At 35.9% G+C, this 14,877-nt stretch overlaps 1 long non-coding RNA gene across 2 annotated transcripts in view; it reads right to left on the reverse strand.

Moving 5' to 3' along the window:
* Window positions 1–2,254, reverse strand: part of LOC121410474 — a 58,784-nt gene extending 56,530 nt beyond the window's left edge. The window contains exon 1 of one of the 2 annotated variants that reach the window (XR_005969340.1): window positions 1,858–2,254. This is a non-coding gene — a long non-coding RNA (uncharacterized LOC121410474). The remainder of the gene's footprint in view (window positions 1–1,857) is intronic. The other variant, XR_005969339.1, reaches the window with a different exon arrangement.
* Window positions 2,255–14,877: the final 12,623 nt, after the last annotated feature.

Genomic DNA, 14,877 nt, shown 5'->3' on the forward strand with positions numbered 1-14,877 from the left:
ATCACACATAGGAAGACAAAGAGACAGCAAACAAACCCAGAACAAAAGGTAAATTGCCAAATCGTTCACTCATATGGGCTACCTTCATTTCGTCTAATAACAACCATTTGGTTTTGGTCCAATCATCACTTTGTCTTATCACCAGTTCATCTATTACCATTTCGTCTAATAACCAGTTGGTCTAATACTCTTTTTCTTTTCATCTGTTTTGCATGATTAACACTTTAGTTTTATTATACCAAATGTTAGACTATATGGACTAAATAGCTATTGGACCAACTGGTTATTAGACAGAATGGCATTAGACTAAATGAAAGTAGACCAAGTGGTGGGTGGACGAAATGATGGTAGACCAAATGATAGTAGATGAGTTGGCAATTGGACGAATTGGCATTAGACTAATAAATATTGTAAATAAACCAAACAAAATACAATGAAATAGGGCCTATATAATACTAGACCAAAAGCTTCAGTATTTTGGTTGTTCCCCTACTACGTTGGCTCCACTCACCAATACATAGACTGAAGAGCTTGGAGGCCCGTACGTACAGCCAACGTATAAGTGAACTAACGTTTTATAGGTCGCGATTTAAAACTGTTTTTTAAGCGAAATTTACAGTTTCATGGTTTCTATTATCAGGAAAATATCAGTAATTGTGTACCTTGGACCGGAGTTATTGATAAAAATCCTTCAGATAATCCAGAAACCTTTCTTCTCAGATATTTTCACCTGAACTGACGGTTTTTCTTGCAAGTTGCCATCTTGAATGACGTCATTATCGTTAATGTCTCGATATATCGAATGTTGTCTGCTACCTGTGATCGTAGCGGTTTAGCTCGCATGTGGAGCAGATCACATAATTAATATCGAAAGCAATATCGATATCACATTCGTAAATTGTTGATGCACTCTCCGTTCGTTTGTAGTTTTGGCTGCTATTTTGGGAGTGATTCTGGCATCCAAGTCACAAGAAAACATTGGTAAAGTACCATTTTCATACCTTTTAATATACATCTTTGACTTTTTACATTGATTAGAAATTATAAATTGATATCTTATTCTTGAAGTTGATAAATCCTTGGAGTGTAAATTCGATGTAAAAAAAGCACATCGAAATCTGGACAGTCAATTGACAATAGGGAGGGCATGATAACACATGCGAGCTCACACTAACACCCTACCGTCAGTGAATGGGGATGATAGTAAAATGTCAGAAATTGTTGAATAAATCCCCAGAAACGACGGTTATTCCTGTCTAATACAGAACTACCAAGTCTCACGCATTATGCGTGAGACTCAAGCATTTTGGACTCTTGTTCATCCCCTCAAGTCTCTGTCTCACGCAACTATCACAGCCTATCCCCATATACATTGTACACAATGTCTGTGATCTCACTCAGATTCACAAAAAATCTCACGCATAGCTGGTCTTTGCTAATATAATAGGCCTACTACTAGTGAAGCTACACATAAATTTAAATTTGCTTAAGTTAAAATTAAATTAATTTATAATACCAGTATGCAACTAGATCTAATTGTTTTTACCATAATCTTTCAATACTAGTACCCATAGTTTTTAATGGGTGTTCACTGTGTCGCCCGATTTTGCGCTCCTAGACATTTCACTGCCTGAAATTTGAATGAAGTAGTGTTGTTTTAACCGAGCGGCAAGCAGAGCGAATCACAGGGCTACCTGTGGGGTGCACGAGGAGGTACCGGTACCTACTGAACACTTCTCTACCTCTAAAAAAAAACTTTCAACTTCTTCCTTCGTTCGTACCGTTACCCGCAGATTAAACAAAACGAACACCATTAATTCAAATACATAACTGACAGTTCACATTTTAGCAGCTTACCTGAAATTCATAACACTTTTGTGACAACCATTCCATACGAATTTTGGAGAAAATAACGACGTAGAATGGTCGGATCCCGGGTCGGATTCCACGCAGTTCTCATAACTCAATACATCATACGGTATAGCAACCCAATAGTACCAGGGCGTTCTCCCTGTACCTCCCCAATGCGTATAATGTACACCTGTAAGGCAATGGGTAAACGCATGGGTATGATGAGGAGCGCTTACTAGTACTTGGAAGCATGGTCCGTGTTGGTAGGCAGCTCAGATAAAAGAGCTGAAAGTACTTCCACATTCCCACGAAATGTAAACACTTCGTGTGGGGTCTACAATGGGGAGGGGGCATTTGAGAGTAGCAGGGGCCGCAGAACCAGACGCTAGGGTCTTTAAGCCCGAGCCCCCCACCCCCCACACACACTTCTTCTTTTTTCAATACTTTCGGCTCAGCCCCCACTTTCTAAAATATTCCAGTCGTCCATGAAGAGGGCATCGGAGGGCATTTGTCACCCAGGTCATGAAGGAGCAGGCATTATAGGCGTCGAAAGCGGGGGGGGGGGCAGAGAGGGCACTTCCTCCATAAAGTTGGGGGGAAAACGAGTTTTTGCCCCCCCCCCAACATGTGCCCAGAAAAAGTAAGATAATAATCATTTTTTAAAGAAAATTAAACAATGAAAGCACTTTCTTGTCTAAAATTGTACATCTTTAAATTAAAAAGTTAAAATTATCGCTCCTGACGGGGCAAGTTCATAATATTACAAGTAAATTTAGTGTTTAGCCTCCAGTCCGTCGACAACTATGCCCCATGCCCAGGTGAAACATACCTTTAGTAAACCCTTTCATCATCATTGACTTATTGTTCAGACATGTATTACATGTATATGTAAATAGTTTTTGTTGTTCTGCTCTAAAGCGCCTTGAGCATCTAATCAAGATGGAAAGTGCGCTATATAAATATTATGTATTATTGTATTATCATCTTAATTTTTCTATGTTTACTTGTAATAAAAGAATAGGCCTATTATTCATTGCTCGCGTACTTAGTAAATGCATGGATGGTAAATGAATAATCTTCATAATCTACGATTATAGTTCGTGGCAGTGAATTTCAACTTTGTTTAATTCCCAAGGAATTGCCCTATAAATTACAAAAGTCCTTATCGCGGGAGGGGGTCATATAGGCGAATCAAAGGGGGGGGGTGAAGCAACCGCCCACCTACAAGTGGCGCCCAAAAAAGTGAAGGAGAGGACAAAAAGGAGATGAAAGAAAAATGAATTAAATAAGGGGAGGAGAATAATTAGAAAAAAGGGAAAAAAATTCAGTCATAATGATTTCGTTCGCGCTTCGTTCTCGCAATTATGTCTGTTGAGAAAGATAATTTGTTCAAGATTATAGGCTTGAAAATATTTTGATATTTAATAAGTCCCAAATTTTTCTGCTCGCGATTCGAGTTTTTATTATTTTCATTTAGGAAGATACGCACCCTGTTCATGATTACATAAACATTGCTGAATATGAAAATAAATGTAGTTTGCGTCACGCCCTCGCATTACTTGATTGTAAGATTTTAATCCTCTCCATGAATTTTTGCAAACTGTCCTCAACAAATCCCTTTTCATGTAAATTTATTAAAAATTCCAACCCGCGCTTCACCTACTCGCATTAATTATTTAGGCATTAAGAGATGCTTATCTTGTCTGTAAAAGAATAAGCATAAGATGTGCTTGAATCTCAAGTCCACCCAAAAATGATTTAAATCAAAAGAGAAAATTAAACAAGCACATCACTGAAAATTTCATCAAAATCGGATGTAAAATAAGAAAGTTAAGGGGATTGTCCAGCCTGGAAATATTTATATCTCAATAAATAGGGCAAAATGCACAGAGCAAAGTGCTGAAAATTTGTTCAAAATCGGATAACAAAAAACGAAGTAATTTAATTTTAAGGATTTGCATTAATCTGGTGAAACAGTTCTAGTCATGTCTTCATGAATATTCATAAGGTGGGCTGATGATGTATCCCCACTTTCTTTTGTATTTCATTATATATGAAATTAGGTTTATTAAAATTTTTCTACCAAGAACTAAAACAATTGGATTGACAACTGATTAAGTGCATTGATTATTTATTGCCGCAACTTATTTCATCATAATTGAGACACTTCATTTACACATGCAGGTATAAAAAAAAACAATAAAACAATTATGATTTAATGTAATATCATACGAAAAAGGAAAGTGGGGATATGATATCATCAGTCCACCTAATGAATATTCATTACGATGTGCAAATAACTGTTTTCACAAAATATTGATAAACTTTAAAATTCAATAATTTTGTTACTTGTTATCCGATTTCGATAATTTTTTTTGAATTTTACTCTATTTATTTAGATATATTTCCAGCCCTGACCATCCCTTTAAGGCATTTTAAAGCTTCAACCATTTATGCACTACTCAGTCATATGCAAATGAGAGAACCAATGATTTCCCTTACTCATTGTTCTTTTTTGTTTATTGTTTGAATTACGCAATATTTCAGTTTTTACAGATTTGATAATAATGACCCTCTTGATTGAACCACAAAACGTTAAAACTCTAAAATTTATATTCTACATGTTCAGGAAGGAATAAAACTTTGTTTTATACGACAATCTTGAAAAAAAAATATAATGACAAATGGTGACGGTGTAATGTCACCGTCCAAGAATATGTTTTGTGAAATTAAGTGAAACTTTAAAATGTCATAACTTTCTTATTTTACATCCGACTTTAATTAGCAGAAGCGGATCTAGAGGGGGGGGGTGGGGGGGGGGGGTAACCCCCCCAAAAAAAAAATCTGGGGACCATTTTTTTAAATCTTATCTTTTTGAAAAAACTTGTAATTTTATTTTATTCTATTTCTATGTATTTATTTCATTTATTATTATTCCAAGGTCCCCAATTCTTTGTATCTGTGTTGTTAACTGGCCTTACATTGCAGGAAAATGCAAATTACAAATTTTCATGGGGTTAATTTGGCAACGACCTCTATACTAAAAATAGTGGTGTTTTAGATGCAAGAAAACGCCATTTTCACACACAGATTTTCAAAAATTTTCCCTACTGTGGGAGGGGGGACACCCTCCCCCTAGATCGCTCCGCTCGCTTGGACTCGGTCGCTACGCTCCCTCGCATACCACCCCAACCCCCCCCCCCTTTATAAAAAACTGGATCCGCCCCTGATTAGATTTACATTTTGTTATGCTTGTTGGATTTTTCCCTTTCTATTCAAATCAACTTTAAGTTGGGGTGGACTTGTCCTTTAAAATATTACTCTTTAGTTAGGGCTGCCCCCTCAAGATCGAAAATAAAACAAGAAGTAAAAAAAAATATTGGCCGATTGGAAAGAAAGTGGATGAAAATACTTTTACGCCCCTCCCCGTTGACAGGGGCGGCGGAAAGTGTTTTGGTTTGCGGGTAGGGCAAAGAAAATAAAAGGGACCCAGGCTGTCAAAATGGGAATTTTGGTGCAAACGAATGTTTTCATATTATACTATCATCTGCGTAAAGAAGTTTTGTGGTAATTACATTGGGCAAAGACTTTTTAAGTGATTTCTGATTAATAAAACAAATCTTCAGGCTTTATTTTTTCCGCGAGAGAGATTAGCGGCCGAGAAATTTAGGAACAATTTTAAAATCTGAAGTTGTGAAAATCGCTCTTTGGTCAACTCATGGATCCATGGTCAACTGGCATCATGGGGGATTGATGCTAGTGCGAATCGCTAGTTCAAACTTTTGGTAAAATTCATGTAATACAAATTAAACATTCCGAGCATTTTTTTTAATCATGAAAAATGTGCGTATTTAACTAAACAATTAAGACAAGCGCGAAGCGTGATCTGAAATTTTTAAAATATTGGCTTGAAAAAAATCTGTTAAGGACTGCATTTTTTTTAATCTATGAGGAGAAATAATTTAACCAATCGAATAATGCGAGCGCGAGCTGAAAATTTGTGATATTCCAACTGAAAACTAGACATTCTAAGCATTTTTTTTGTAACCAGGAACAGAATGAGTACTTTACTAAACAATAATTAATGCGAGTGTGAACCCGAGTCATTTTTTTTGTGTGTATATTTTAACCTGAAAACTATAGTATGTTTGTAACCATGAACGTAACATGTGTTATGTTTTGCTTCAACAAGTGTATTCCATTATGAAAAAGGGCAAATTTCATTTTGAAAAAATGACATTTTTCCTCCGGGTAAATTTCTTGGGGGCAAGTTCCGATCCTGCCCCCCCCTTACGCCGCCCCTGCCCGTTGACAAAAGACGCGGAGGGGAAGGGGTCCCTTCCCCATTCTCCATCCACTCGGTCGCTTTGCTTACTCGCCACTTTCAAACAAATTTATTTATTCCCTTCAAGACTTTGACCTCTCAAAACTGAAAGTGTTCCGACGTGCCCGGTAATATAGAGATAGGCCAAATCGAATCCGGTCTTAACCACTCTAATGGTATAGGAGGAATTCTTTAAAAATATTGACTTTAAGATTTATTTACTTTATGGAGTCATTGATTTGTAGGCCTAGCCGTTTATGTTGCAGGGTGCATGCATGGGGTTTTGGGTGAAAAAGATATCGCTTTATTTATCATCATGATTTTAGTCAGAATAATATCTGGCAAATTGAACCTCTCTTAGTCAATTACTGTATACTCGTACCAGATTTCATTTTCTCATTCATCAAATTTTATACCTTCCAATTTTTTGTGCAAATCCATGGAGAAAAATGCATACACGGTGCGGGTATGTATGCAGGAACCCATGACCGGGCGCTTAGAAACGCAAAGTATATTTATTACGGTCGTTCATGATTCGCGTTCGCAAACCTTCAGCCCCCGCTAAGGGAAAGGGGGCGGGGGAGGAACGCCTCTGACAGTCTCGCATGCATTATACGCCATCATCGATACAACAGTCAGTGCTAACTTTTAAAACAGCTATTGAATAATCATTCACAAAAGAAAACATTCCTATGATAATAAAATACTTTGTCCATTGGCCCAAACTGACCTTTGACCGTGATCATGTGACCTAAGACGTGTAAAAACAATCATTCACACTTGATTAACAATAATGTCAATAAGTTATGTCTGTGTTTCATGAACTAGGTCCATATATGTAATGATGACATGTCAAAAACTTAACCTTGGTATAGATTTCGATATTGATTCCCCAACATGGTCTAAATTCATTGACCCTATATGACCTTTGACCTTGATCATGTAACCTGAATCTCAGGGAGGATGTTTAGTAATACTTAATTACCCTTATGTCCAAGTTTCATGATCTAGGTCGTTATATAATTGAGATTTCAATGTTGACGATGCCGCCGCCGTCGGAAAAGTGGCGCCTATAAGTCTCGCTCTGCAATGCAGGCGAGACATAAACAAAACAACAAACAAACATGACTTCCTCCGGCACTCCTACTTCAAAAGCACAGCCACCATCTCAAAATCGGTTGTGTACATCTGCAAAAAACTAAATATTGTCATGATTGTCATGTGTTGACATTCGACATTATACCTGTATAGAAAAAGATGTGCGTTAAAATGCATCCATCCTACATGGCAAATAATTGTCACTTTTGGTCTTCTGCAACACAAACTTTGTCCTATATAGATTTGATTTATTGAAAAATAATTTATTGAATTTTCTTGTGTGATGGTATTTATTTTCACCAGCCCCGGGGCTGGTGAAAATACATTGATAAACTATATTATCCAACTTTAATTATTGTCGCAGAGAGGTGCTATATGCACCGAGATCTTGTCAAGGAAAGAACCTGATATTGGAATTATATCACAAATTCCAGTCGAATACATTTTTTTTTGGGGGGGAGGGGAGGTTAGGTAATGATAATAAAAATATTCACCGTATTCTCGATATGTGCGCAATATCTGCTATTTTCATGGTAGATCGAATTTATTATTTTTTTTTACCTCATTGCTTCATTTCCAACATAAACAACTGGAACACCTATTTTTTTTTTTTTTAGTTTAGACAGTTAAAATGGATGCTGCATGGAGATACAATAAAATGTTTAAGGCAAGTCGGCTGTCTTCACCTTTTTTATGCTCTTAGCATCTTCTTTCGTTCCCATCCATAATCATAAATTTAAGAAATGAAATATTCTGCGCGAGACAAGTAAACATGCTAACTCAGTTTTCGAAAGGTCCATGCAAGAAAATCAAATTGAGGATTTATGTACCTTTGTGATAAAATGAAATGGAAGCGCTGGGTGTTTTTAACGAGCTCTACCATACCATTACAGGTAGTCGAGTTTACTGCTACATCATGTTTAGAGCGGTGCTTCTCCATCTCAATAATTACTAAAGCGTGTCTGAAGTCACGAAAGCCGATACTTTTTCTCTCACAAAATATTACTCACGAGATTGATTAAAGTTATATGTAGATGATGATACGGGAGTAATGGAAAGCCATGTTAAAAGGTTTTCAGAGTGCGTTTGACAGTCTGAAAACATCGACAGTACAAGAAAAGCCATGTTAGTGTATTTGCAATAAAGGGACCAATATCAACTATAGCTTACATCACGGGAGGGGGCGGGGGCAGAGTACCCCTGACTGAGTTCAAACCGAAGGAAAGAAAATATTAAAGGATGAAAATAATAAAATGGAAAAAAGGACAAACTGAAAAGGATTAAAGGTTGGAAAAAAAATAAAGAAGAGAAAGGAAAGGGGGGAATTTCGGGGAGACAAAAGGAATGATTTTTATCCTCCATTACCCAAGAGCGCCTGCCAAAATAAAGGCCATGGTTTAGTGGGGCCCGGTTTAGTGCACCTAGTTCCTCAATGATGATCAAGATAGTTCAGCATAAAATTTTACGCACTTGCTCCTATTCGCTCACATAATTTATGCGGGACATTTAATTTATAAGAGGAGGATATATATATATATGTATGTATATATATATTTGAGAGGATGATGTATGTAGATACAACTAGATAAAACATAAAACAAACAATGAGACGTTATAGCCGGGGTTTCTGTTCATCAAGTATTAGCTTTCGTCCATAATTGGGCCTTCTTCAGGTATCTGAAGTAGAAAAGAAACAAGTGGCCATATATTTGCGGAATATGTATACACAGAACAAGGTTACTACAACAGTTAAGTAAGGCTAATTTAGGTCGTAATTTAAGTCGTTGAAGTCAATAAGAATCGGCAGCCGCCTTATGAAAATCTATAAACAGACGTCTTAAAGAATATGCTGTATATCATCATAATACTGAACCCTGGCTGAGTCTCATTGCTTTATTCTCGCTGAATCTATACAGCATCCTCTACGCTAGAAAGCACCTCGCAATGAATAGGTCCCTGTTCTTCGCTTTGGACGGGGGTGTGCGGCTGAAGGTTCAAAACCCATACCCAGCCCATACCCATAATTACGGGTCATTTTGGCTAAAAAGGCCTATTTTTAAGGATTTATCTCCCCAAATATGGACCCATGTTTAAGGCCAGCATCTAAGAATTTGGGTCATGGACCCAAGCTTAAGGCCAGTATCTAAAAATTTGGGCCATGTTAAGGGATTTTCCAGCATAAACTCATATAGGCCTACCCCATGTTTAGGGATTTCTTCCCAAAAGTGACCCATTCCAGCGGCATATCCCCGTATGCCTTATTTCATGAGTACCCCCCCCCCCGATCTTATTCGTTCACTGATATCACCTGGATTATTATAATTTCTATTAATACAGAAAACAAAGGAATGAACTTGTCAGTTTCGGTAGTATGATATCAGACATAACTTCCTCCAACATTCCAGATGTTGGAAATCTTATTCATAGAAATAGAAAGAACGCTCAGAATTTTCGTAGTAAAGCACCTGTGTTACATGAGACTTCCTTATTCTGCATATCTTATAGATAGTTAAAGAGTAAATTTTCAGACTTTTGATTTGAAATCTTCAGACCTTATGATAAAATAATATAGATTCGAAAGTGGGACATTCTATTGAAGTACGTTTTATTATCATTATCTTGGCGTGTATCAAACCACCCATTGATGAGGGCGCAAGTTGATTTTTTTTAATATTCCACCCCAGAAAATGTTGATTTGAATCAAAAGAGAAAATCAAACAAGAATAACGCTGAAAATTTTAGCTTATTTTTCACATAACAGTTAAATGTACCACTCAGCAACATGCAAATGAGAGTCGATGATGTCCCTCACTCACTATTTTAGTCCAGGATAGAAGAGGCATAACCTTGTTTTTTTATATATACAATATTTTTTGATGGTTTCTTGTCAATTCGAGGGTGCTGATTCCGAATCTGAATGATGCCACTCGTGTAACCTTGAGCATTTTCCGCAAATTGGCAAAATCCAATATGGCCGCCAAAATATGCAAATTACCCATGATAATCCTAATATTGTTCACACATTGGCTATGAAAAGCATGAAATTGTGTGGCAGGAGTGAAATACTCTCTGAAAAAATAACTTTTGACAAAATATTTATTTCCCTGATATTCAAAATGGCCGCCAAAGGCCCTTGTATACTCTATTATGTACATTATGAATAGGGAAAACTAATTTTCACAAAAATTAGCACTAAAGTGCAAAAAATCGCGATGCATGAACGAAGTAATATATGCAAATCATCAATACTAACGAGATATATCATTTATTATGTCATATATGGTAACATTTCTGTATTTTTATATCTAAAATAGCCTCCACTGGCCCAAACAGTATTGCGTACAATGGCAATGGGGGCCAAAAAAAATCACAAGAGTGATCACTAAAATGCATATTATTAAGATTAAACGAGTGGAATACTGACTAAAAACATAATTGTTAACGAAATGAATTATTAATATGCCATGTATGTGATGAATGTTTTATTTTGATATTCAAAATGGCTGCCAAAGGCCCTAAAAAGTATTATGCACAATGAGAAAGAGGAGCAAAGAAATCACAAGAGAGAGCACTAAAATGCATATATATGTGATAAATTAATGGGATACAGTCTAAAAACATATATTCTAACGAAATATATAATTCAGGTTTCAAGTTTGTGTTAAATACTGTATTTTGACTTTCAAAATGGCCGCCATAGACATTAACAGTATCATGTACAATGCAAAGTGGGTAACCAATATTCACAGGAGTGATCACCATAAATGCACGTAATAGTGATCAATGAGTAAAATATTGTCTGAAAGCATAATTTCTATTAAGATATATCATTTATTCTGCCAGTTAGGCGATAAATACTGTTATTGGAAAGTCAAAATGGCCGCTACAGGCCATTATGGTATTATGCACAATGTGAATGGGAACAAATTATTTCAACAGAAGTTGGCTTTGCTTGGCCAAATGGTGGTGTATGAGTGAAATATTGTCTGAAAACATGATTTATAACAAAATACATCATATCTTAAGTAATTCAGGTGATAAAAACTGTATTTCAACATTCAAAATGCCTGCCTTATATGCTCATTTTGTGAACATTGTTTATCTCCACTCAAATTGTATATTATACGATAAGGGCCTATGGTGGCCATTTTCAATTTAAATGCAGCATTTATCAACTTAATTACACATGATATGATATATTTCGGTAGAAACCATGGTTTTAGATTTCACCCTTTCACAATTCACAATTATATGCAATATTTAGAGTCAAGCAAAGCCAAATTCTGTCAAAGTTATATGTCCCATGTTACAATGTACACAATAGTTTTAGGACCTATGGCAGCCATTTTGGATTTCAAAGTACAGCATTTATTACCTCCACGACCAATATGTGATGTATTTAGTTAGAAATCATGTTTAAGACAATATTTTTAACTCGAATATCACAGTTTTATGCATTTTAGGATTCTCACTCTTGTGAAAATTAGTTTGTCCATTCGCATTGTACATGATAAATAGGGCATATGGCTTGCGGCCATTTTGAATGTGAAAATACAGCATTTATCACATGAATGGCATATTAATGGCAATGATGTTTTAACTTAGCATTCCACTCGTTTATCTTAATAATATGCATTTTAGTGCTCACTCTTGTCATTTTTTGGTCCCGGCCATTGCCATTGTACATACCCTTTGGGCCAGTGGTGGCTATTTTAGATATCAAAATACAGCAATATCCCCATATATGACATAATAAATGATATATCTCGTTAGTAATGATGATTTGCACATATTATTTCGTTCATACATCGCGATTTTTTTGCACTTAAGTGCTAAGTTTTGTGAAAATGAGTTTTCCCTATTCATATTGTACATAATAGAGTATACAATGGCCTATGGCGGCCATTTTCAATATCAGGAAAATAAATATTTTGTCAAAAATTATTTTTTCAGAGAGTATTTCACTCCTGCCACACGATTTCTTGCATTTCATAGCCAATGTGCGGACAATTTTAGGATTTTCATGGGTAATTTGCACATTTTGGCGGCCATATTGGATTTTGCCAATTTGCGGAAAATGCTCAAGGTTACACGAGTGGCATCATCCAGATTCGTAATCAGCACCCTCGAATTGACAAGAAACCATCAAAAAATATTGTATATATAAAAAAACAAGGTTTGGTCAAGTTTCTATGGGGCCTCTCCTGGACTATTTCTTTCGTTTTTATTGTTTAATCTTTACATTTCATTTCTTTTCAGATTTGACAAGGACCAGCTTGACTGAATGTTAGCATGTTAAAACAATTGCAAGTCCCCATGTTCATGATGGAAGAAAATTTGCTTTACCTTCAAATGAGGAGAAAATTAGAATATGCTATATTTTATATAATAAAATACAAAAGAAGTAACGAGTGAGTGACGTCATCATTCCCCTCATTTGCATACCAACCTGGATGTGCATTGTCTTGTGAACTTAAAATTACATAACTTTCCTATTTTACATCCGTTTTCAATGAAATTTTCAGTGTTATGCTTTTTGGAATTTTCTCTTTTTGTTCAAATCAACATTTTGTTGGGGTGGACATTGATTTTTAACGCTGACGTCACAAAAGGAGCTGAGCTATGTTTGCTCCCCTGGGGGATTTTACCAGGAAATTGTTTTTAAAAAAAGGGAGGGGTGAGAGACGGAAAGGGAAGAAAGAAAATGGAGAAAAGAACAGAAAGGAAAGAAGTTGAAAACGGAAGAAAAGGGACGGAAAGAAGAAAAAAATAATAAGAGAAAGAACAAAATATCAAGAAATAATGAGGGAAAAAGGGGAAATAAATTAAAGGGTGGCAAAATGGAAGAGGAAAGGGAAAGAAAAGCGGCAAAAAGAAATGAAGATAAAGTGGAAAGAGTGAAAAGGCTAAGGGAAATGCTAAAATGGAAAGTAAAGAAAAGGAAAAAGGCCAAGCTGCAAAACAGAAAAAAAAACTGTCAAAGAAGAATGGAAGTTTGAAGAAAAGGGATAGGAAAGGACACGTCGGGCCTTAGAGGAAAAAATGAAACTAGAATGAAGATAGGAGGAAAGATAAGATGATTTAACCAGTCAAAGTGAATGAAATAAATCAAAAGGGGAAGATGACAGAATACTAGAAAATAATGAAAGAGGATCATGTATATTAAGAGGTGGGAGATAAAACCTTGTATATCACAGTGGTGGGTCTCGCCCGATATTGAGTGAACAAGATTATTTTTGCACGTCTGGAATTTCTTCCCATTTCTAGTAGGTGGCGCTATTTACGAAGGTTTTCAATGTGAGATTTACTACAGACTTCTGTCCGATAATTGCATAATATTGTGTTTACTTCATCAAAGGTTATCCAGGAACTGGAACCTTAGAAAAAAAGACTGTCACCATCACCGTCACCACCACCACCACCATCATCATCATCATCATCACCATCATCATTATTCATATTACAAAGAAGTGAAGCAACTGATGTTTCATTGAAAATAAATAATTTCATCTAAGCTGGGGACAACTATGACTTAAATGAAGGAAATTCTATCAAAATATATGTATATTGATAATAATGAAAGCTGTTTATTCATAATAAATTGTGAACAGCAAATATACCATGACAAAATTGCCAACCTCAGCAATTCTCCATATATCCAGTGCATTTAAAAATGATTCAGAAATCCAACATAAAAGCTTTCATAAAAAATCACTTCAGCATGACAAAATGTAAAAATCAGTAAATCAAAACAAAGCAAATTGATACATTATATAGGCAATGATTACATATCACTGAGATCCCATTCATAATGAGTCGTTTGAAAACTATTGGACTAATAATTAAACCTTACAGCTCTCAAAGAAGTATAAAACTTTATCCCCTTCATAACTCTATATTTCTCCATTATTTCAGTTGTTAATCTAAACCTATTAGTAAAAGCTAACAAATCATTTTTTTTAGTCTCCAAGTACAAGAACCAACTAGTTATTAAGTGTACACATCTGTATTCTATGTGACTGTGACCATCAAAGTAAATTGATTTCCAAGAATCAAGTTAGTGGAATGATAAAAACAATTATTGGATGTCACTTTTTTAATAAGCTGAATACAGATAGTGACTATTGTAATAAAAATATGATTGAGAACTTTGATCTCTTAAAGATAAATACCTGTTGTGATAAATGAGTTCGAACAGAATCCCATGAAATTACCATCAAAGTGTTTGCATGTTTAACTAAAAAAATATGTGCCAAATAGCTCTGGAAGAAAATGTTAAATGCTGAAAAATTAGCAAAATAAGCATTGAATTCAATCAAATGTCGAGTATTTTTCGAAGCAATATTAATACACTTTCCCACATATGATTTTCTGTGTAAAGCCCCTTTTACACCTTCACGGATGCAACATGGATCATCACGGATCTCAGTCCGTGATGATCCGGGGTGCCAAATTTGTATTTTCCTAGCATTCCCGGAGTGAGTACGGAGTTAACTGGTTATTAACACGGATATGTACGGAAAAGTACGGAGTCTACAAGGATAGGCAAGGTAGCAATAGGGATCCTGTTTGATATGCTCCCGGAGCCAACACGGAATTCCCGG

Source organism: Lytechinus variegatus, chromosome 3 (assembly GCF_018143015.1).
Source record: "Lytechinus variegatus isolate NC3 chromosome 3, Lvar_3.0, whole genome shotgun sequence".
In the NCBI taxonomy this organism is placed as follows: Eukaryota; Metazoa; Echinodermata; class Echinoidea; order Temnopleuroida; family Toxopneustidae; genus Lytechinus; species Lytechinus variegatus.